Source organism: Apium graveolens, chromosome 9 (genome assembly GCF_009905375.1).
Source record: "Apium graveolens cultivar Ventura chromosome 9, ASM990537v1, whole genome shotgun sequence".
In the NCBI taxonomy this organism is placed as follows: domain Eukaryota; kingdom Viridiplantae; phylum Streptophyta; class Magnoliopsida; order Apiales; family Apiaceae; genus Apium; species Apium graveolens.
In genome coordinates, this window is record NC_133655.1 from 40,244,627 (window position 1) to 40,266,588 (window position 21,962).

General features: G+C 41.1%; 1 non-coding gene across 1 annotated transcript; it reads left to right on the plus strand.

The window, feature by feature from the left end:
• The first annotated feature begins 21,416 nt into the window (after window positions 1–21,416).
• LOC141687646 (small nucleolar RNA R71) lies at window positions 21,417–21,523 on the plus strand. The gene has a single exon (XR_012561136.1). It is a non-coding gene; the product is annotated as a small nucleolar RNA R71 (small nucleolar RNA).
• The last annotated feature ends 439 nt before the right edge of the window (window positions 21,524–21,962 follow it).

The following is a 21,962-nucleotide window of genomic DNA, read 5'->3' on the forward strand; positions in this document are numbered from 1 at the left end:
TTTGTGATTCTGACTGGGGTGGTTGCAGTAATACAAGACAATCTCTCACTGGTTATTGTGTTATGTTTGGATCTACTGTCATTTCATGGAAATGTAAGAAACAACACACTGTTTCTCGTTCCTCTGCAGAGGCTGAGTATAGGTGCATGGCTGATACCTGCTGTGAACTCACCTGGCTTCTTAATCTGTTCAAAACATTTGGATACTTTAATCTCACACCAGTTACACTCATCTGTGATAGCAAGTCAGCCTTTTATATTGCATCTAATCCTGTGTTTCACGAACGTACGAAACACATTGAAATAGATTGTCATTTAGTACGTGAGAAGTTACAACTAGGAGTTATTCAGACATCTCATGTTGCCTCCTCTCTACAACCTGCAGACATCTTCACCAAGTCCTTGTCTTCAGCTTCTCTGCAACTTCTATTGTCCAAGTTGGGTGTTTGTAATAAGTTCAATACTCCCAACTTGCGGGGGGATGTTGATTATATAGACCAATCTCAGAGTAAGTCAGCAGTGAACACAGCCAACAAGCTACAGGCGTCAGAGTTAGTTACAAACACATGACATCAGCTGCTGTCATCAGCTACACCTCACAGTTCATATAACAGAATTCAGTTACAAAATAGAGATACATTCTGTATAGCAATGATTCTAGAAGTATGTAGAAGATTCAATATAGTAGTATATAAGAACTCTTATTCATTCATGAAGCTTAAGCTGTAATGTTACATTGTTCTCTCAAATATAATGAAATCTGTTACTGTGATTTACACATTTTGATAGATTGGATGTTTCTAAAAAAACGTATGAAAGCTATGAAATTTAATGATCAATGGGTTTAGTGGATAATGATGTGTGTGGCGTCAGTGAGCTATATGATTAATTTCAATGGCAATGAAATAGGTCCAATCATTCCTTCTCGGGGACTGAGTCAAGGGGATCCGCTTTCTCTCTATCTGTTTCTTTTCTGTGTCAAAGAGCTTTCTCACAAACTCACCAAAGCTGAAACTAAGGGTCGTATTTCAGGGTGTCGAGTTAGTATGGATGCCCCTGTCATTACTCATTTACTCTGTGCAGACGACAGCTTTCTTTTTTCCAAAGCTACATCTAGTGAGGCATCAGCTATCAAAGCTATTCTGAACAAGTATGAAGAGCAATCGGGCCAGGCAGTAAACTACCAAAAATCTGGGATCATGTTCTCAGCCAATGTGCGAAGGGATAAGTAGTAGGAAATCAAAAATATTTTGGAAGTTAATAACTCAATTGAGGAAGAGAAGTACTTGGGTTTGCCATCCCTTATAGGTAGATCGAAAAAAGGATGTTTTTAACTTTGTGAAGGAAAGAGTGTGGCGAAAGGTCCAGGATTGGCATCACAGGATTATGTCAGAAGCTGGTAAAACTGTTATGATCAAGAACGTGGCACAATCCATCCCAACTTTTAGATGAGTGCTGGGTAATGGAAAAGATATCAAAGCCTTCAAAGATCCTTGGTTGAGAGGGAAGAATATAACTATTTGAATGTAATTAGAAAGGAAATTGTATGTAGTTACTTCCGTCCCGATACAAATGAGCGGGACGTGCAAAAGGTGTTGCAGGATTTTCTTATAGACAACATTCGACTTATTCTTCAGACAGGAGTTTCCCAAAATGACGTGAAAGATAGAATTGCATGGAATTTTTCGAATACAGGGGTGTAGACAGTGAAGTCAGGATCATTGTAGAATACTGAATTTTTGCAAAGTACGAATTCTCCCGGCTGAAACAATCTTTGGAAAGTTGAGGTACCTCATAAATTCAGAACTTTTTTGTGAAGAGTATGTAATTATAATTTGAGAAAATTGCAATTTGCACCCTCTTATTTTGTTTCAAAAACACATGTGTATCAATAGTATTGGAAACTCAGTTTGCACCCCTAAACTTCAACCTGTCAATTCAGAAAGCACCCTTCGACGGTTATTATTAAAAAAGTAAGGGGTAAAATGGGAATTTCAGTAAAATATTAACTAAACTAATTTTTTATTTTTCAGATTATATTAAAAATTGAATTTATTATTATAGCTATAAAATAATATCTTTAAATTTTTTGAATAATATTGTATAGTTGAGTTTTGAATTTTAGTAATATTATTAATGTCAAAAATTATATAATTCTATTAAAATTAAATTCAAAACAATTTTTTTTATATATATTTTATATATATTTAATTTAATGTAATTATTTCATTTTAAAGTCTTTGACGTCGTTATGATTTTAAAGTGCATTTAATGAAAATATTCTGATCAATATTAATATTTAATATACAAGAAATCATTTTTATAAATATTTTAACTTATTTTTGAAATTCCAACTAAAATTTATTTACATTTTAAAATAAAGTTCCCTTTTTACCCCTTATTATTTTAATTATAATCTGCAAAAGGGTGCATACTGAATTAGTAAGTTGAAGTTGAGGGGTGCAAGTTGTATTTCCGAAAGTTCTGGTACAAAATTTTTTTTTCAACTTTGTTTGAGGGTACAAAGTGTATTTATCTCTTATAATTTACCTGTTAGATATGCTATAAGGAGTAAAGGTGTTAACACTTCCATTTGCATTTATTCTTTGATTGTTCTTATGCAAAAGAATGCTGGCCGAAAGCTGGTTAATGTTATGATATGCACGAAATAGAATCTGCTCTTGATTGGTTGTTGGGAAAACTAAGCACATGAAATAGAGAAGAGAAGGTGAAGATAATCATGGTGCTGTGGGGTATTTGGTTTGCCAAAAACCAGTAAATCTGGGAGGGAAAAAATATCCAACTACTGTGATGGACATCAGTTTCAAACAAATATCGGAGTGGCAGGAGGCAATGAAAAATAAAGTGCTGAATTCGTGTATACCACCTTTAATACCTGATAGCAGGACTTTGATTTGGCATCCACCAAAAGAAGGCAGGGTTGAAACTGAATATAGAGTCCCTCCATTTTCTGTGGAGAAATATCGTTCATGGTGGGAATGGCATTACGAGATGACCATGGACAGTTTCAGAGTCGTGCACGAGGGTCTACTAGCGGTTTCATTGATCAGCACCCTCAAATTTTGAGTGACACATTTTTTTAGATATATGTCTATAAGAACTTTGATTAAAATAAAAAGTTAAGTAATTTTTTTTTAAATAATAAAAATGTACAAATAAAAGAAACCTTGAAAAATTGTAAGTGTGTGTTATGGATAAAAAAAACTAAGGTTATTATTTGCTGTATTTATTACTAAGATTCGGGAGCTCAAGGCCTTTAATGGCTGCTCTCGTGTATCGTAGCTTAATTCTGCCTTTACGAGATGCCTACGTATCTCTGTGAATTAGAGAATCAAACCAAAAAACGTAGTTCTGATTTGTGGGGTGAGACCCCTTATATAGATGTTGAGAGTCCTTGAATTGGACTTGGTATAGAAGACTTGATGGACAAGTCTCATAATTAGAATGGACTTTGGAGTCCTAGATAGTAGGAAACTGATTCCTTATCCTTTTAGGTCCCCTTGAGGCCAATCTACAAGGATTTATATCCCCACTAGGACTTATCTTAATAGCTGTTTTCCTCCTTTATTTATTAATTACGAAATTAATAAATAATCAGGGTTTTTGGGCCTTCTTTGTTCCGTCAGGTCTGATCTGGTCCATCAGGCCTGATCAATGTGTTGACCTTCTTGGTCTGAATGTCATACATCTTCTTATTGGACCTAGCAGCCCACACCTTGCAATATTTATTTATACAATCAGGATTTATTTATCCCTATCATTTGCCCCCCAACTTTTGGGAAACATTGATTAGGTTTCGCAAAAGTTAAGTCTATTCATTCCCTTACAGAGTTTCGTTTTTGTGTAAAGTGTGGAGCGACCTACACATTTACAACGATTTTTCCTTTATTTCTGGATTTTTCCCTAATTTTCTGGGATTTATCCCTAATTTTCTGGATTTTCCCTTAATTTCTGGGTTTTATCCTTAATTTCTGGATTTTTCCCTAATTTTCTGGGATTTATCCTTAATTTCTGGATTTTTCCCTAATTTTCTGGGATTTATCCTAATTTTCTGGGATTTATCCTTAATTTCTGGATTTTTCCCTAATTTTCTGGGATTTTTCCTAATTTTCTGGGATTTATCCTTAATTTCTGGATTTTCCCTAATTTTCTGGGATTTATCCTTAATTTCTGGATTTTTCCTTAATATTCTGGGATTTATCCTTAATTTCTGGATTTTTCCCTAAAATTCTGGGATTTATCCTAATTTTCTGGGATTTATCCTTAATTTCTGGATTTTCCCTAATTTTCTGGGATTTATCCTTAATTTCTGGATTTTTCCCTAATATTCTGGGATTTATCCTTAATTTCTGGATTTTTCCCTAATTTTCTGGGATTTATCCTTAATTTCTGGATTTTTCCCTAATTTTCTGCCTTAAAATCGATCAGGATGTATAAAAAATCGATCAGGATGTATACAAAATCGATCAGGATGTATACAAAATCGATCAGGATTCCTAACCGATTTCGATCAGGATCCTGATCGAATTAGCTCAGGAACTTACATTCTGGTCGACAGGATTCCTGATCGATTTCGATCAGGACTCTGATCGAATTGGCCTTCAAAGTGACACCCTAGTCGACTGATACATGGGCTTAATCGACCAGGATTCCTGATCGATTTCGATCAGGATTCTGATCGAATTAAGTGGCTTTCTACCATTCTGATCGAATAGAATATCGATCAGGACTCTCTTCTGTGTCGATCAGGACTCTGATCGATCTTAGGGGATTTCTTCCCTCCTGTTCGAATGAGATATCGATCAGGATCCTTTTTTGCGTCGATCAGGACTCTGATCGAACTTAGGGGATTTCTTCCCTCCTGTTCGAATGAGATATCGATCAGGACTCTCTTCTGCGTCGATCAGGACTCTGATCGAACCAATTTAAAATTCTGGTCGATTTTTGACCTTTCAAATTCCACAGGAGTTTCTAGATTATTCTTGATATTTCTGGTTGATGGGCTTTTAGGTTGGGCCTGGCTAAATGGGCCTAGAAACGCCTCGTATCCCGAGCTTTTCGCCTATATAAGTGTAGTGTGAAGTGAGAATCCTCATTTCACCTCACATCTCTCACTTTCTCTCATAAACCTCTCTAGAGTTCTCTCCCTTTGAGAAGGCGATTTCCGGCGGCCGCAGCTCCCGCAGCTCCACCATTCTCAGGTTTTTCTGGGTTTCAAGCCTTCAATCGAAGCATATCAATGGCGGATCGTGACTTGGCTCGTTTGCAGAAGATGAATGTCTCTAAGAGAGGTACAAACATTCAAATTCAATCTCCATATACTTCCTTAATTGATATGATTAACTCGAGAGGTGATGAATATCCCTCCCTATCTGAATTAGATTCGTATAATCATGGTAACACCTTTCATGAGTTAGATGGTAGGATAGAGTCTATGAATACCCTGTACAGACTTCCACCCCACCTTAGGATCACTCCAGCCGCCCCTGGGGATAGGACTTGTAATTGGATGGGGATACTTTGTTTATCTATCGAGGAGCCCTGACCGCGGGTCTTAGGTTCCCATTCCACGAATTTATTCCTCGATTACTTGCCGATATACAAATCAACCCTTGTCAACTCCCTCCTAACGCTTGGAGGAACATTATCTGTTTTATGGTCCTTTGTATTAGAAACAATTTTCCTCTTTCTGTAGCGGTCTTTAGAAAAGTTTTCCAATTCTATAATAGCTCCATGAGTCAACCAGGCTGGGTTTTAATTCGTCAACGGCCCAAAATCCCTCATATCTTTGATAGTAATTCCATAGTTAAGAACAATCCTAAATGGAGGGACGAGTTTGTGAGGCTGACCTGGGCTGGGGGTAATTGGGCCACACTCTTCCGTAGGCCCTTTTGCAAAGTGTCAGATGGGAGTCCAGTTAGCATCAGATTATCTGATGAGGAGGAGGTGGCCTATCAAGCCTTAATTTCGGATGATGGGAAAACAGACACCTGGACCCTTTTAGAGGAGTTTTCCTTGAAGAAAGTTGGTCTCTCTCAGGCCAGTGATAAGGGTAAATTTATAACTGGATAACCATTTTTCCTTCCCTTTAATTGTAACATTTTAACTCCTGCAATTTAATATTCTTTCTATCTTTCTTTTTCAGCTTGCGAGGCCATCAATAATGTCAACAGGCCCAAGGAAGGGGAGTCAGGCCGCCAGAAGAGGGCCAAGCTAAACAGGGACCCCAGGAGCAAACCTGACGGTCCTTCTTTTCTTAAGCCCCACGTCCCGGTGGTCGAGCTGGGGGACGATGTGGATCCTCCACTTAAGGCACATTCCTTCAGGCCTAACTGGGGCTTCAGGAGGAGCGATACGGTGGTTGGATCCACCAAACATGCTAAGGATTGGTCATACCATTCCATCACTCCCCACGATTTCACTAACATTGTTACGGGGAGTGATATCGAGACTATTGAGCTTCTGGGTTCTCAAGCCCAAGCAGCGGTAACTTTCTTTTTTCTTCCCTTCCTTTTTGTGAATTTCAACTTTCTTATATTCCAATGAACTTGTGCTAACTCATACATATTTCTTTGCAGAGTAATACCTACTTCCAGGCGGCCCTCCATCAGGCTAAGTCCTGGAAGGGTAACTCAGATGGGTTTGAGAAGGAGATGAAGAAATGGGAGGAGAGAGCCAAGGTCCTGGAAAAGAAGCTGGACACAAAAAAAGAGGAGCTGGATAAGGCTCATTCCGAGCTGGTAAAACTTAGGAGCGATAAGGAAAAGCTCATTGATGACTACATGGGTTCTGACAAGTTTAAGAACCTCATGGAGATTCATGATGAGGGTCTTTATTCCCTACAGTTTACTCAGGGATGGGATGCGGCCGTGAAGGCGGTTTCTGAGAAGCACCCGGGCTTAGTCGACCCCAAGGACTTTATAAGTCCTGAGCAGGCTGAGTCGGAGGACAGCATAGATGCCCTCTTCAATTCCCCTCGGCCAGATGATCGCATCTTGGATCCTAACACTGCTTCCCCTCCCGCTTCTCCTGCGAAGGATGCTGAAGGTGCTGATAAAGAGCAAGAGAATGAAGGCTCCCGCATGGAGGAGTAGTTTTTTCATTTTATAATTTTATCCTTAACTTATGCCTGGACTTTTATTTGTATCAGAACTTATTACCCTCCGGGGTTATTTTACATGCTACTTTCCTTATTCGTATCTTTATCTTTCTGATACTTTGATATGCATTCAAACCTGAACTAATTGGCCATACAAGTGCCATCACAACTAAAACCATAGGTTGAAATAATTTCGAACTCTTCAATTTGAAGTCTGGTTTTTCAAAACCTTACATAATATGGGTTCGACCCTTAATAATAGTAACCTGACAATGTATTTTCTACTGGAATATAAAATCCTATGCAAGCAAAGCTTCAAGGTGCTTTTCAACCTACTTGTCATCCAGACAAGTGAGAATCGTACTCAATTGCCCTACACATAGTAAACCTTCAGGTTTTGTGCATGCCAAGTCCTTGGGACTTCAAAACCATCCATTGTCTCCAGCTTATAGGTTCCTCTACCTTGAACGCTCTTGACTTTGTACGGCCCTTCCCAATTCGGGGCAAACTTCCCTTTCTGTCCTACACCAGAAGCTTCTACTTTCCTTAATACCAAATCTCCTTGCTTGAAGAATCTTTCTTTAACCCTTAGGTTGTAATAAAATGAAGCTTTTTTCTGATACTCTACTATCTTTGCATGTGCCTCATCTCGCACTTCATCAATTAAATCCAGAGCCAACCTTTGTCCTTCCTCATTTTCCCCAGCATTGAAAGTTTGAATTCTTGGAGAGGAATGTGATATCTCCACTGGAACTACTGCTTCTGCTCCATATGCCAACATGAAGGGAGTTGCTCCTATCGTGACTCTACAGGTAGTCCTATAGGCCCATAATATGGGAAGTATCTCATCCACCCAATTATTTCTTGACTTCTCGATCCTTTTCTTTAGTCCATCCAGGATTATTCGATTTGCTACTTCTGCTTGCCCATTGGCTTGTGGGTGAGCCACAGAGGTGAACCGTAACTCAATTTCATTTTCTTCACAATATTTCTTGAATTCCTCATTGTTGAATTGTGTTCCATTGTCAGTGACGAGGATACGGGGAATTCCATATCGGCACATAATGTTTTCCCACAGGAATTGTGCAACCTGTTTAGTTGTGATTTTGGCCAAGGGTTTGGCTTCGATCCACTTGGTGAAATAATCAATGGCTACAATCAGAAACTTCCTTTGTGCCGTGGCCATAGAAAAAGGCCCTAGAATATCCATCCCCCACATAGCAAAGGGAATTGGCGAGTTGATAGAGGTCAGCATCTCGGGAGGTTGTCTAACAACTGGTGCATGCTTCTGACAGCGATCACACTTCTTCACATATTCTTTGGCATCAGCCATCATTTCTGGCCAATAGAAGCCTAAACGGGTTATCTTATGAGCCAAGGCCCTGCCCCCCAAGTGTTGCCCACAAATACCTTCATGTACTTCCTCAAGAGCCAAGCGTGCCTCATCGGGCCTGAGACACCTCAAGTAAGGGATCACGAAAGATCTTTTATACAGAATCCCATCTATCAAAGAGTACCTTAGTGCTCGAATAGTTAACTTTCGTGCTTCAGTTGCATCGCTTGGCAACCAACCGGTCTGAATGTGAGCCTTGATGGGATCAATCCATGACGTCCCCAAGCCTATGGGAGCCACTAGCTTAACATCTATGCTTCGTGTCTTCAAAACACGGAAATACACACTTCCTGAACTTTCTTCAATCTCAGATGAAGCAAACTTTGATAACGCATCCGCCTTAACATTTTCTTCCCTTGGAATGTGTTCAACATGGCATTCATTAAATTGGGTCATCACAGCCCTTACTAGGCGTACATACTTAGCCATCGTATCATCCCTTGCCTCAAATTCTCCCTTTACCTGGGATATGATCAGCTTTGAGTCTCCGCGGACCTTTAAGTTTTTGACCCTAAGCGTCCCAGCTAGACCAAGGCCAGCTATCAGGGCTTCATATTCTGCTTCATTATTTATTGTTGGGAAGTCTAGCTTCATAGCATACTCAATTAAGAACCCATCAGGGCTTTGCAAAACCAATCCTGCTCCACTGGAGTTTGTTTTTGATGCTCCATCAAAATAGAGAACCCAATATTCTTTCTAATCCTTCTCTTTGCCCCCATTATCGACTCCCTTGTCTTGAGGTATGGCATCTTCCTGCCCCCCGACTTCTTGGTTGGGTATAGTACATTCCACCACGAAGTCAGCTAGTGCCTGGGCTTTTATTGCCGTACGTGGCTTATACTTGAGATCGAACTCTCCCAGCTCTATTACCCACTTAATCAGTCTCCCACTTGCCTTGGGACTGTGAACGATATTTCTCAAGGGCTGATTTGTTAGTACCTCAATCTGGTGAGCCTGAAAATAAGGACGTAGCTTTCTTGAAGCCATTACCAAGGCTAAAGCGAATTTCTCAATAGTTGAATAATTCAACTCAGCACCATGCAAAATTTTGTTGACATAGTATACGGGTTTCTGGACTTTCAGTTCCTCCTTAACCAACACCGCGCTCAAGGCGCTCTCTGAAACAGCCAAGTACAAGAATAAAACTTCACTCAGAACTGGCTTGGCCAACAACGGGGTCTGGCCCATATACTTCTTTAACTCTTCAAATGCCTTCTGATTTTCCTCACTCCATACAAAGTCTTTAATGTTCTTTAGTGACTTGAAGAATGACAAGCATTTATCTCCTGACTTGGAGATGAATCGTCCTAGCGCAGCAACCCTTCCTGTGAGCTTCTGAACATCCTTGATAGTTTTTGGTGGTTCCATGTCCAGGATCGCCTTTATTTTATCGGGGTTAGCCTCAATTCCTCTTTTTGAGACTATCAATCCCAAGAATTTTCCAGATCCTACTCCGAAAGCACACTTCATAGGATTCAACATCATCTTGTGGTACCTCAGGACCTCAAAAGCTTCCCTTAAATGGGCTATATGATCAGTCTTTACTAGACTCTTGACTAACATGTCATCAACATAGACTTCCATAGTCTTACCAATAAGATCCTTAAAAATTCTATTCACCAACCTTTGATAGGTGGCTCCTGCATTCTTGAGACCAAACGCCATAACAAGATAACAATAAACACCAAAGTCAGTGATAAATGATACCTTTGGAATGTCATCCTTATGCATTTTGATCTGGTTATATCCGCTAAATCCATCCATGAAACTCAGCATCTCATGTCCAGCAGTGGCATCAATCAAAGTATCAATTCTAGGCAGCGGAAAACAGTCTTTGGGGCATGCATCATTCAGATCAGTGAAGTCTATACACATCCTCCACTTTCCATTAGCCTTCTTCACCATTACAGGGTTTGCTAACCACTCCGGAAATTGAATCTCCTCAATGAAACCAGCCTCTAAGAGCTTTTCTACTTCCTGTTTTATAGCCTCTTGTCTTTCCGGGGCAAAATTTCTTTTCTTTTGTTTCACTATCTTCCGGCTTGGATCCACGTTTAGCTTGTGAGTAATTAACTCCGGGTCTATGCCTGGCATATCAGCTGCTGACCATGCAAACACATCACTATTTTCTTGCAAAAATTTCACTAACTTCCCTCTAAGGGGCTCCTCTAATGTGGCTCCAATGAAAGTCATCCTCTCAGGATTCTCGGGGTCTAAAGGAACCGAAACCAATTCTTCTGCTGGCCTTCCTCTATTCTCATCATGTTCTCGAACATCCATATCTTCAATAGGAAGAACCTGCCCCCCGACTCCATCTGCCCTCAAAGAGGCAACATAACAGCTTCTAGCCATTTTTTGATCTCCTCTCTCTTCTCCAATCCCGTTTCGGGTGGGAAACTTCATGACTGAATGGTAGGAAGAGAGGACTGCCTTGAAGGCATGTATCCCTGTTCTCCCCATGATAGCATTATAAGTTGAACTAGCCTTTACCACCACGAAATCCAGCATCTGCGTTGCTTGCCTTGGTTCCGTACCTATGGTGGTCGGCAATTTGATTATCCCTTCCACAGGACATTCTACTCCAGCAAATCCATATATCGGCATGTCGGTTGGTGTCAACTGGGATTCGTTATACCCCATTCTTAGAAAGGTGTCGTGGAGCAAGATATCCACAGAAGCACCATTATCCACAAGGACCCTCTTAACCGGGATATTTCCTATTATCGGTGTTATGACCAGCGGGTCGTCATGGGGAAACTTCACACCCTCTAGGTCGGAATCATCAAAAGCCAATGTTACTTCTGTCCTGGCCCTCTTCGGGGCTTCGCCAACAATATGCATAACCTCCCTGGTGTATGCCTTTCTGGAATTTTTGGACAATCCAGCAGCAGTTGGACCTCCAAAGATCGTGTTTATCACAGGTCCTCGAGAGCGTCGTGGTCCTCCAAAAATTGCATTTATAACCGGCCCTCTAGGTTGGGGATTCCGCCCCTGATCGTCTTGGTCCCTCCTACGATCTTCAAACTTCTTCCTTCCATTATTGTTTCTATCCCCTCCATCTCCAGTATACTTGTTCAACCTTCCTTTTCGAATCAAAAACTCAATTTCATCCTTCAATTGCCTACACTCATCGGTGTCATGGCCAACATCCTTGTGAAACCTGCAATACTTGCTCTTATCTAGCTTAGCGGGATCAGCCTTCAAGGGCTTAGGCCAGCGAATATCTCTATCTTTCTCAATCTCCATCAAAATCTGACTTCTAGGAGCACTCAGCTTAGCGTATTCAGTGAACTTTTGCCCAGGTCCTCCCTTCTTGGGGGTTGAATCAGGGTTTTGTTCGGTTCTAGGATATTTGTCCTTAGCGATATACTCCAGATCAGTTTTTCGCTTCTTGCCTCCAGTGGGCTCATTACTTACTACGGTCTTCCTCATGCTTTCTTCAACCTTGATATACTTCCCTGCCCTCTCTTGGAGTTGCAACATGTTTTCAGGGGGACGTTTGGCCAAGGACATCTTGAAAAACTCATCCCTAGTTCCTTGTTGTAGTGCTATCATGGCTACCTTATCATCAAGGTCTGGGACTTTTAAAGCCTCCTTTGTAAAACGATTCAGGTAATCTCTCAAGGATTCCTTAACTCCCTGCACAAGACTCATAAGAGATGCTGAACTTTTCTCATGGACTCTTCCACTGATGAATTGCTTAATAAAAGCCTGACTTAATTCTCTGAACGATCCAATAGAATTTGGGGGCTGTTAGGGCGAAAACACGCACTAATATTCACGCAAGTATACGCGTTCGCAAGTAATATAGAATACTTTCAAGTTCGTTCCCTCAGAGACTCAGACTAAATTATTGTCTAATTAAACTTACTCACCAATGTACGATTACTTCTCAATGTTAAGATAATAACACTTAAAATTGTTGATCAAATATTAACTATAATTAACTACTTAATTAACCACTTAACTAACACTTCAAATTATCAATAATAAAACACTCATGAGATCACAACTTCATTATTACTTCCTTCTATAGCCATTGTTATTACATTTAGCATGTGACATTGATGACATTAATCGAATAACACGAAACTGATAAAAGCCAACTTTCATTGTACTAATACCATTCTACCAAGCATCCACAATTAAGATAGAAGTTGAATAGTCATCAATTATGTTGAGTTCCTATATGTCTACAGAAATTGACAACACAACGATTTAAGCACAAGTTATTCCTTTTGATTACATAGGGAAAATAAAATTGTTAGAGTTACCCACTAATCATGCACAACGTACATGAACCTATGCTAGCATGGCAAGTTCTAAATCTCAAGATCCACCGTCGCTTCACAAGAGATTAACACCCTATCTTATATGTTCGCGACGCACATAAGACGAATACGCACAACCAATACTAGATATCATGCAATCATCACACACTAAAGTATTAAACAATTAACTAAAGAATTCCATAATAAGTCCGTTGTAACCCCATGGTCACGATTAGCCCATAATAGAACTCATCGCCATCATGGGTTCATATGAAATCATGATAAACAAACACAAGAAAATAATAACTAAACTAATTATATTAAAACAGAGTACGTCACAAGAGTAAATAAGTCAAAGCAAGAAAACTAGCATCCAACGTTACAACGAAACAAGAATCACAAGAATATATGCTTCCTCTTCGTTGCGGTGTGCTAAATTGGTCTTCTTCCTTATCTCCTTCGCTTCTTGCGTAAAACACAATCTAAAACATAATCTCCTTAATACTCTCTATGAAAACGTCTCAAATCTACCTATATAATAGTCCCATAAAACTCAGATTACATAGAAGTTGGAAGCCACACAGAAGTAGAAGTCTTAAATAATTCAGCTTTTTCCCCGACCTTGCGCGGCCGCTCAGCATTTCTGCGCGGGCGCGCAGGCTGCTGCGCGGCCGCTCAGCATTGCTGCGCGGGCGCGCAGGACCCTACTGGAAAAATTCCAAGCTTACTCCGTTTCTTCGCCGTAATCTGCCCATTCCTTTCCTCTCGCAATGGTGAACACATGCCAAGGCTTATTCTTGATGATTCCTCCCCCGAAATGCAACTAATACCCCGAAATGCATAAACACTAGAAAAACGCATTAAATACACAAAATACTTGATTTCAAGACACCAATTTAAGCCATTTTAAGACGTTCTAAGTGGTATAAAATGCCACTTATCACACCCCCAAACTTAAATCGATGCTTGTCCTCAAGCGTCACAGACTCAAAACAAATAAAAAAATATGCATGAATGCAATCTATATGAAAATGCAACGATCCCCCTTACTACAATTAACCAACCAAATTGTCACATATCAACGAATGCAGTTAGACATCTAAAGATCAATAAACTCATGCAACCGGACAAACAGCCAGAAACGTGGTGTGTGCGAATGCTTAACAGATATGCTTTGGAACTAGACCAATTACTATGACTAGACTATCCTCAAGGCAATCCTACGATTATACAAAGAATAAAAATTCTAGGCACAAAGTGATATACAACACTACAAGAACTCTGGAGCTTACTACGGAATTGTGCTTTTTATTTACAACTCAAATGCTTATTCGACCGTGCAATGAGTGAGGTCCACAAAAGACTTATACAATGGTATCCATGTAACGAGCGTTAGGTTAGCGGATCCCAGACTCTAAGAGCCTTAGGTCACTAGGCACAAAGTCCCCTAAGAACTTAATAACTCGAATACCAAAGAGCCCACTCTTGATCAATTATGCAATTTTTTTTTAATAACTTCTGAGCAAGTGCGTTTCGCTCCATCTTACTCAACCCTAGACTACTCGCAACATAAGAGAGCCGGCTACTAGCCATTTGACGCCTAGCCACAACTAGCAACAACTTCCATATTTTTTTTTCTCCAAAAAAATTTTCTTTTTCATGTTTTTATCACTAAGAACCTATAATCGAATTCTAAGCATAATAATTAGATTGACCTTGAAAACAACCAAATCATAACAACAATCTAGCCCTTACGCATTCTTTAAGACTCAGTGGACTTACAATTGTTTCTAGCATGCATATCAACCTACACAACTTAATATCACTTTAATGCTATCACTACACTCGCATCAATATCACAATTCAGTCGATAAATCATTGCAAAAGGGATCATAGTAAATGCATGAGCTACATGACATTCATAAAAAAAAACTATATGACATAAATTATGCAACTATATGAACTAACTATCATGAATATGCAACTAAATGACACACACACAATAGCTACATGACATTCATAAAAAAAACTATATGGCATAAATTATGCAACTATATGAACTAACTATCATGAATATGCAACTAAATGACACACACACAATAGCTACATGACATTCATAAAAAAAAACTATATGGCATAAATTATGCAACTATATGAACTAACTATCATGAATATGCAACTAAATGACACACACACAATATTCCTTTAACTACCACCCCCAAACTAAAAATCTTCACTGTCCTCAGTGAAAGTAGTAGAAAGGAACACAGGGTATACCTACTCGGAGTCATCATCATCATCACCCTCAGCGGGTGGAGTATCAGGCGGCGGGTATGCAGAGTCCTCACCAAAAACTGGCCACTGGATATCAGCTCCAAGGCCTCGAAAAGCAGTCCCTAACGCAAGGGTGAGCTCCTGAGCAAACCTACTCTGTGTCTCATACATGGCATCCATCCACCGTGAAAGCCTCCTATACTGAGCATCACCCATCCCAACACCCTCCTGAGCTCTCGACGAACCAGCCTCACCACGCCCTGGCCTAGCCATAGTAGCACCTCGTGCTGGACGCCCTCCTGGAAGACGATAACCCAGCCCATGCTCCTCAGGCTCACCACCGGTCCACTCCTGCATCCCATTCAGAGTGCCAGAATCTATCGGAGCTGCTGGCAACTGCAACTGCTCATGAGCCGGCCAGTTCACTCCCACTTCTCGGCATAGCTTCGTAACTGTGGATGCATAAGGGATGTTCATATGCTTTGCTCCCCTCAAAAACTTCAGAATTCCTTGGTAGATAAACTCACCAAGGTCCACATAGTATTCCTCATTCAGAATTCCCCACAACAGCTGTGCTCTCTCAACTGTGACCTCGTGTGCATGTGAAGAAGGCAAAATATTAGCACATATAAATGCATTCCATGCACGGGCATACCTGTTCATGGCGATCGCCGGAAAGTGACGATACTCATTATTGGCTGGACTGCGGTTCTAAACTGTGCCCGGTCGACAGAGAGTCGCACAAATCAAATCCAAGTCAAAATCCTCGGCAGTCTTTTCATTCCAGTTCTCCTCCTCGGGCTTCCTCTCTTGCTGTCCAATCACACGGCGAATCGCCGCAGGATGATAATCAACCGTCAGCCCACGGACTACAGAAAACCCATTCTTTTCAGCCTTCGCATTCGCGTAGAACTCGCGAACAACGCTCATCGGTACTGCTTCGGGTGACTCACAAAAAGCTATCCACCCCTTCTCTGCAATCATGGGCAACAACTCACCATCCCTCCCTGATGGTAAAAACCCCCTCTCCTTCAGAATCGGCTTCCCCAACAACCTAGTGTACTCCTCCTCCGCAGCTCTGTCAGTTAACCGAGGCCTTGCAGCAGTGCCCCTCGAAGAATCAGCAGTAGGAACTGTGCTGCTGCTGTCAATAGTGCGTGCTCTCTTGGGCGCCATTGATTCGTGAATAGAAGTGTGTAAGAACTGATTTTTGATGTTTGTGAGAGGGTTTAAGTGTAGGAAGTTTTGTGGGAGATATGTAGGATAGGTGTATGTATATATAGGGTATGGATTAGATTAGGGTTTGGGAATTAAGGGTTAAAATGATGGGGTAGTGGGAACAATTCGTGGGTTTATGGGCTAAAACTGTTTTTGTGTTTTTGTTTTTTTTTTTTTTTCTGAACTGCAAAAAATTTTTTGGAACTCGACCCCTGCGCGGCCGCTCAGCATTTCTGCGCGGGCGCGCAGAGGGTCTCTGGAAAAATTTTTTTTCAGCCCCTGTTTTCTGATTTTTTTGTGTTTTTGGATAGGTTATTAACTTCTAAGGGTTCCTGTAACAACAATTCATGGGTTGCCTCCCACGCAGCGCTTCTTTTTCGTCATTAGCTTGACGTTCCGTACCTTTTCAAGTAGTCAACAAAATGGCACTAACCACCTCTCAGTTTGCCATGTCCCCATAGTAGTGCTTCAACCGCTGACCGTTAACCTTGAATGCTTGGTCCGAATCATTCTCAAAAATTTCCACCGCTCCATGTGGAAACACAGTTTTGACAATAAAAGGTCCAGACCACCTTGATTTCAACTTCCCAGGAAAAAGTCGGAGCCGAGAGTTGAATAAAAGAACTTGTTGCCCTGGCACAAATAACTTAGGATGTAGCTTCCTATCGTGCCACCTCTTCACCTTTTCCTTATATATTTTGTTATTCTCGTACGCTTGAAGTCGAAATTCATCAAGTTCATTAAGCTGAAGCATTCTTTTCTTACCAGCTGCATCTAAATCCAGGTTCAATTTCTTCAATGCCCAGTAGGCCTTATGCTCAAGCTCCGCTGTTAGATGACATCCCTTACCGTACACCAACTGAAACGGTGACATCCCTAGTGGAGTTTTGTATGCTGTTCTGTAAGCCCAAACAGCTTCATCGAGCTTTAAAGACCAATCCTTCCTTGACGGACAAACAACCTTCTCTAGAATGCGCTTTATCTCTCTGTTAGACACTTCCGCTTGACCATTTGTTTGCGGATGATAGGCAGTAGCTACTCGATGATTCACATTATAACGCTGCATCATAGAAGTGAACTTACGGTTGCAAAAATGCGATCCTTCATCACTTATGATTACCCGAGGCGTTCCAAACCTTGTGAAAATTTGCTTATGAAGAAAATTTAGTACTACCTTTGCATCATTTGTCGGTAAAGCTTTAACTTTGACCCATTTTGAGACATAATCGACTGCCAGCAAGATGTACTGATTATTGCAAGACGAGATAAAAGGCCTCATGAAATTGATTCCCCACACATCAAAGACCTCGACTTCAAGCATCACATTTAATGGCATCTCATCCTTCCTTGACAAATTTCCTACTCTTTGGCAACGATCACACCTTAAAACAAACTGATGAGCATCCTTGAACAAAGTAGGCCAGAAAAAACCTGCTTGCAGAATACGAGCTGTCGTCTTCTCACCTCCATAGTGTCCACCATAAACCGTGGAATGGCAGTCTCGTAATATCCCCTCCGTCTCACAGAACGGGATACATCTCCTGATGATCTGGTCAGCTCCCTGTCTAAACAAATATGGTTCATCCCACATATACCACTTCACCTCATGCAGAAACTTCTTCTTTTGCGCGGATGTCAAATTAAGAGGCATTATATTACTGACAAGATAGTTTACAATATCTGCAAACCATGGTTCTTCCTCCAGAATTACAAACAACTGCTCATCCGGAAAAGATTCATTGATTAACGTCCTATCTTGTGAAGTAGAATCGGGATTCTCCAACCTAGAGAGATGGTCAGCTACTTGATTCTCGGTACCTTTTCTATCTTTGATCTCTAACTCAAATTCCTGAAGTAAAAGCACCCAACGAATGAGTCTCGGCTTCGAATCCTTCTTAGAAACCAGATAGCGAATAGCTGCATGATCAGTGAATACTGTTACTTTCGTACCAAGCAGATAAGATCGAAATTTCTCAAAGCCAAAGACTATAGCCAAAAGCTCCTTCTCAGTAGTGGTGTAGTTCAATTGGGCACCATTTAAAGTCTTACTCGTATAGTAGACCACATGGAAGAGATTTTTCTTGCGCTGTCCCAGAACTGCACCTACCGCATAATCACTCGCATCACACATCATCTCAAACGGTTCTGTCCAATCTGGAGCTGTAATAACGGGTGCAGTGATCAAACTCTTCTTGAGAGTCTCGAATGCTGCCAAACATTCATCATCAAATTTGAAAGGCACATCTTTCTCAAGCAAATTGCACAACGGCTTAGATATCTTTGAAAAGTCCTTGATGAATCGCCGATAAAAACCCGCATGACCAAGAAAACTACGGATTCCTTTCACAGAATTGGGTGGGGGAAGATTTTCAATGACTCCCACCTTGGCCTTGTCCACCTCCAGACCCTTGCTAGAGACCTTATGCGCAAGGATAATGCCTTCACGCACCATAAAATGACATTTCTCCCAATTAAGCACCAAATTAGTTTCCACGCATCTTTTGAGTACGGCGCGCAGATTATTCAAACATTCATCATATGAGTGTCCAAAGACGGAGAAGTCATCCATGAACACTTCGACGTTATTTCCAATCATGTCAGAGAATATAGCCATCATACATCTCTGAAAGGTGGCCGGGGCGCCACATAACCCAAATGAAACTCTACGAAAAGCAAATGTGCCAAATGGACAAGTGAAGGTAGTCTTTTCCTGATCCTCTGGTGCAATACAAATCTGATTATACCCGGAATAACCATCCAGAAGACAAAAATACTCATGTCCCGCCAATCTATCAAGCATTTGATCAATAAATGGAAGAGGAAAGTGATCCTTCCTTGTGGCTTTGTTCAATTTCCTATAATCCATGCATACTCTCCATCCTGTAACTGTTCGAGTAGGGATGAGCTCATTCTTTTCATTTGCGACCACAGTGATACCTCCTTTCTTAGGTACACATTGTACGGGGCTCACCCACGAGCTGTCAGAAATAGGATAAATGATGACTGCATCTAGCCATTTCAGAATTTCTTTCTTCACCACCTCCTTCATGATGGGATTCAGTCTTCGTTGCTGTTCCACAGTTGGCTTACTACCTTCCTCTAGCAGAATTTTATGCATACAATATGAAGGACATATCCCCTTGATGTCTGCTATGGTCCATCCTATAGCCGATTTGAATTCTCTCAAAATCCTTAAGAGCTTGTCTTCCTCACTACCTGAAAGGTCAGCTGAAATAATAACAGGTAACGTAGATGAATCACCTAAAAAAGCATACCTCAAGTATTCAGGTAGTGGTTTGAGCTCCAAGGTAGGTGCTTCCTCTATTGATGGTTTGAGCTTCCCTTCAGCATTCTTAAGGTCAGAAGTACCAAGAGATTCAAATGGTATGTCCAGCTTTCGCTTCCAGGGAGAAGCGTTCAGATATTGTAATTGCTCGTTGCTATCTTCATCATCACTGTCAAATTCCCCCACTAAGGCCTTTTCCAATGCATCAGACATTAGCATGTGCTCGAGTTCCGAAGTAACCGCGGAATCAATCACATCCACTTTTAAGCACTCCTCATCTTCTGTAGGGAATTTCATTGCCTTGAATACGTTGAAGGTCACATCCTGATCTTGGACCCGCATAGTAAGTTCTCCTTTTTGCACATCTATCAAGGTACGGCCAGTAGCCAAGAAAGGCCTCCCCAAGATTATGGGAATCTTCTTATCTTCCTCAAAATCCAGAATAACAAAATCTGCTGGAAAGAAGAGCTTATCCACCTTGACGAGCACATCCTCAACTATGCCCCTTGGGTAAGTAATGGAACGGTCCGCCAATTGTAGCGACATGTATGTGGGTTTTGGATTAGGCAGATCCAGCTTTTTAAAGATCGACAAGGGCATCAGATTAATGCTTGCTCCCAAATCATAAAGGCACTTGTCAAAAGTTAGATTGCCAATGGTGCAAGGAATGGTGAAGCTTCCTGGATCTTTCAGTTTTGGTGGTAACTTTTGTTGCAGAACCGCGCTACATTCTTCCGTGAGAGCAACGGTTTCAAGGTCATCCAGTTTCACCTTCCTTGAAAGAATAGTCTTCATAAACTTCGCATAACTAGGCATTTGTTCCAGAGCCTCAGCGAAAGGTATACTGATGTGAAGTTTCTTGAACACCTCCAGAAACTTCCCGAACTGTCTATCCAGCTTTTGTTGTTGCAATCTCTTAGGAAAAGGTGGTGGATAATAGAGCTGTTTCTCCCCTGTATTAGCCTCAGGCAGAGTGTGTTCAACAGTAGTCTTCCTTGGTTCCGCCGCTTTCTCCTTTTTCTTAGATTCTTCATCTCTAACTTCAGCTTCTACTTCTTTTGCCTTTTCATCCTCAGCTACTTTTCCAGACCTTAAGGTAATAGCCTTGACTTGCTCTTTAGCTTCCTTCCTGCCTGGTACTTCCGTGTCACTGGGAAGAGTGCCAGGTTGACGATTGAGCACTGCATTGGCTAATTGACCGATTTAATTTTCCAAGGTCTTGATAGAAACCGCCTGACTCTTGCACAACAGCTTAAGTTCCTCAAAATCAGCACTAGTAGGTGCAGCTGCACTTCCCTGTTGAGGATATGATTGCCTTGTAGCATACTGCTGTGGTTGCTGGAATCCAGGTGGGTTAAACTGTTTACTCACCCCTTGCTGATATGGTGGCTGAATAGCATTCTGATTATTCCTCCAGCTGAAATTTGGATGATTTCTGTTATTAGGATGATAGGTCACTGGCACAGGCTGCTGTTGTCGCTGATAATTATTCACATACTGAACAGATTCGTTGACAAGAGAACACTGATCCGTAGCATGAGAACCTGCACAAAGCTCACAAACCATAGCTATTTGATTAACTCCATACGTAGCCAGAGAATCAACCTTCATTGATAGCGCTTGGAGCTGGGCTGCAATAGCGGTGGCTACATCAACTTCCAGAATACCTGCGACCTTGCCTGACGTCATCCTCTGAGTTGGGTTTTGATGCTCATTTGCAGCCATTGTCTCTATAAGATTATACGCCTCAGTATAGATTTTAGCCCATAAGGCTCCTCCAGCTGCTGCATCGAGCATGGGCCGAGATTGGGCCCCCAAACCATTATAAAAACCAGTGATTACCATCCAATCCGGCATTCCATGATGTGGACATTTTCTCAACATTTCCTTGTAGCGTTCCCAAGCCTCGCACATAGATTCTGTAGGTTGCTGTGCAAACTGAGTAAGAGCACTCCTCATAGCAGCAGTCTTTGCCATTGGATAAAACTTCACCAGAAACTTTTGCGCAAGATCTTGCCACGTAGTGATGGACCCAGCTGGTTCAGAATGTAACCATTCTTTAGCCTTATCCCTCAGTGAGAATGGGAAAAGCCTCAACTTGATAGCCTCATCAGTCACGCCATTATACTTAAAAGTGCTGCAGATCTCGACAAAATTTCTTATGTGCATGTTGGGGTCTTCAGTTGCCGCTCCTCCAAAAGAAACAGAATTCTGCACCATCTGAATAGTGTCCGGCTTGATTTCAAAGGTGTTAGCTTGAATAGCCGGATGAAGAATGCTTGACTGAATATCATCAATTTTAGGCCGAGAAAAATCCATAAGAGCTGGATCAGCTTGAACAATACGATCTCCCATGTTTACTGGTTCTTTCTGCTCAGCGCCTGAATCCGAATCCTCAAAA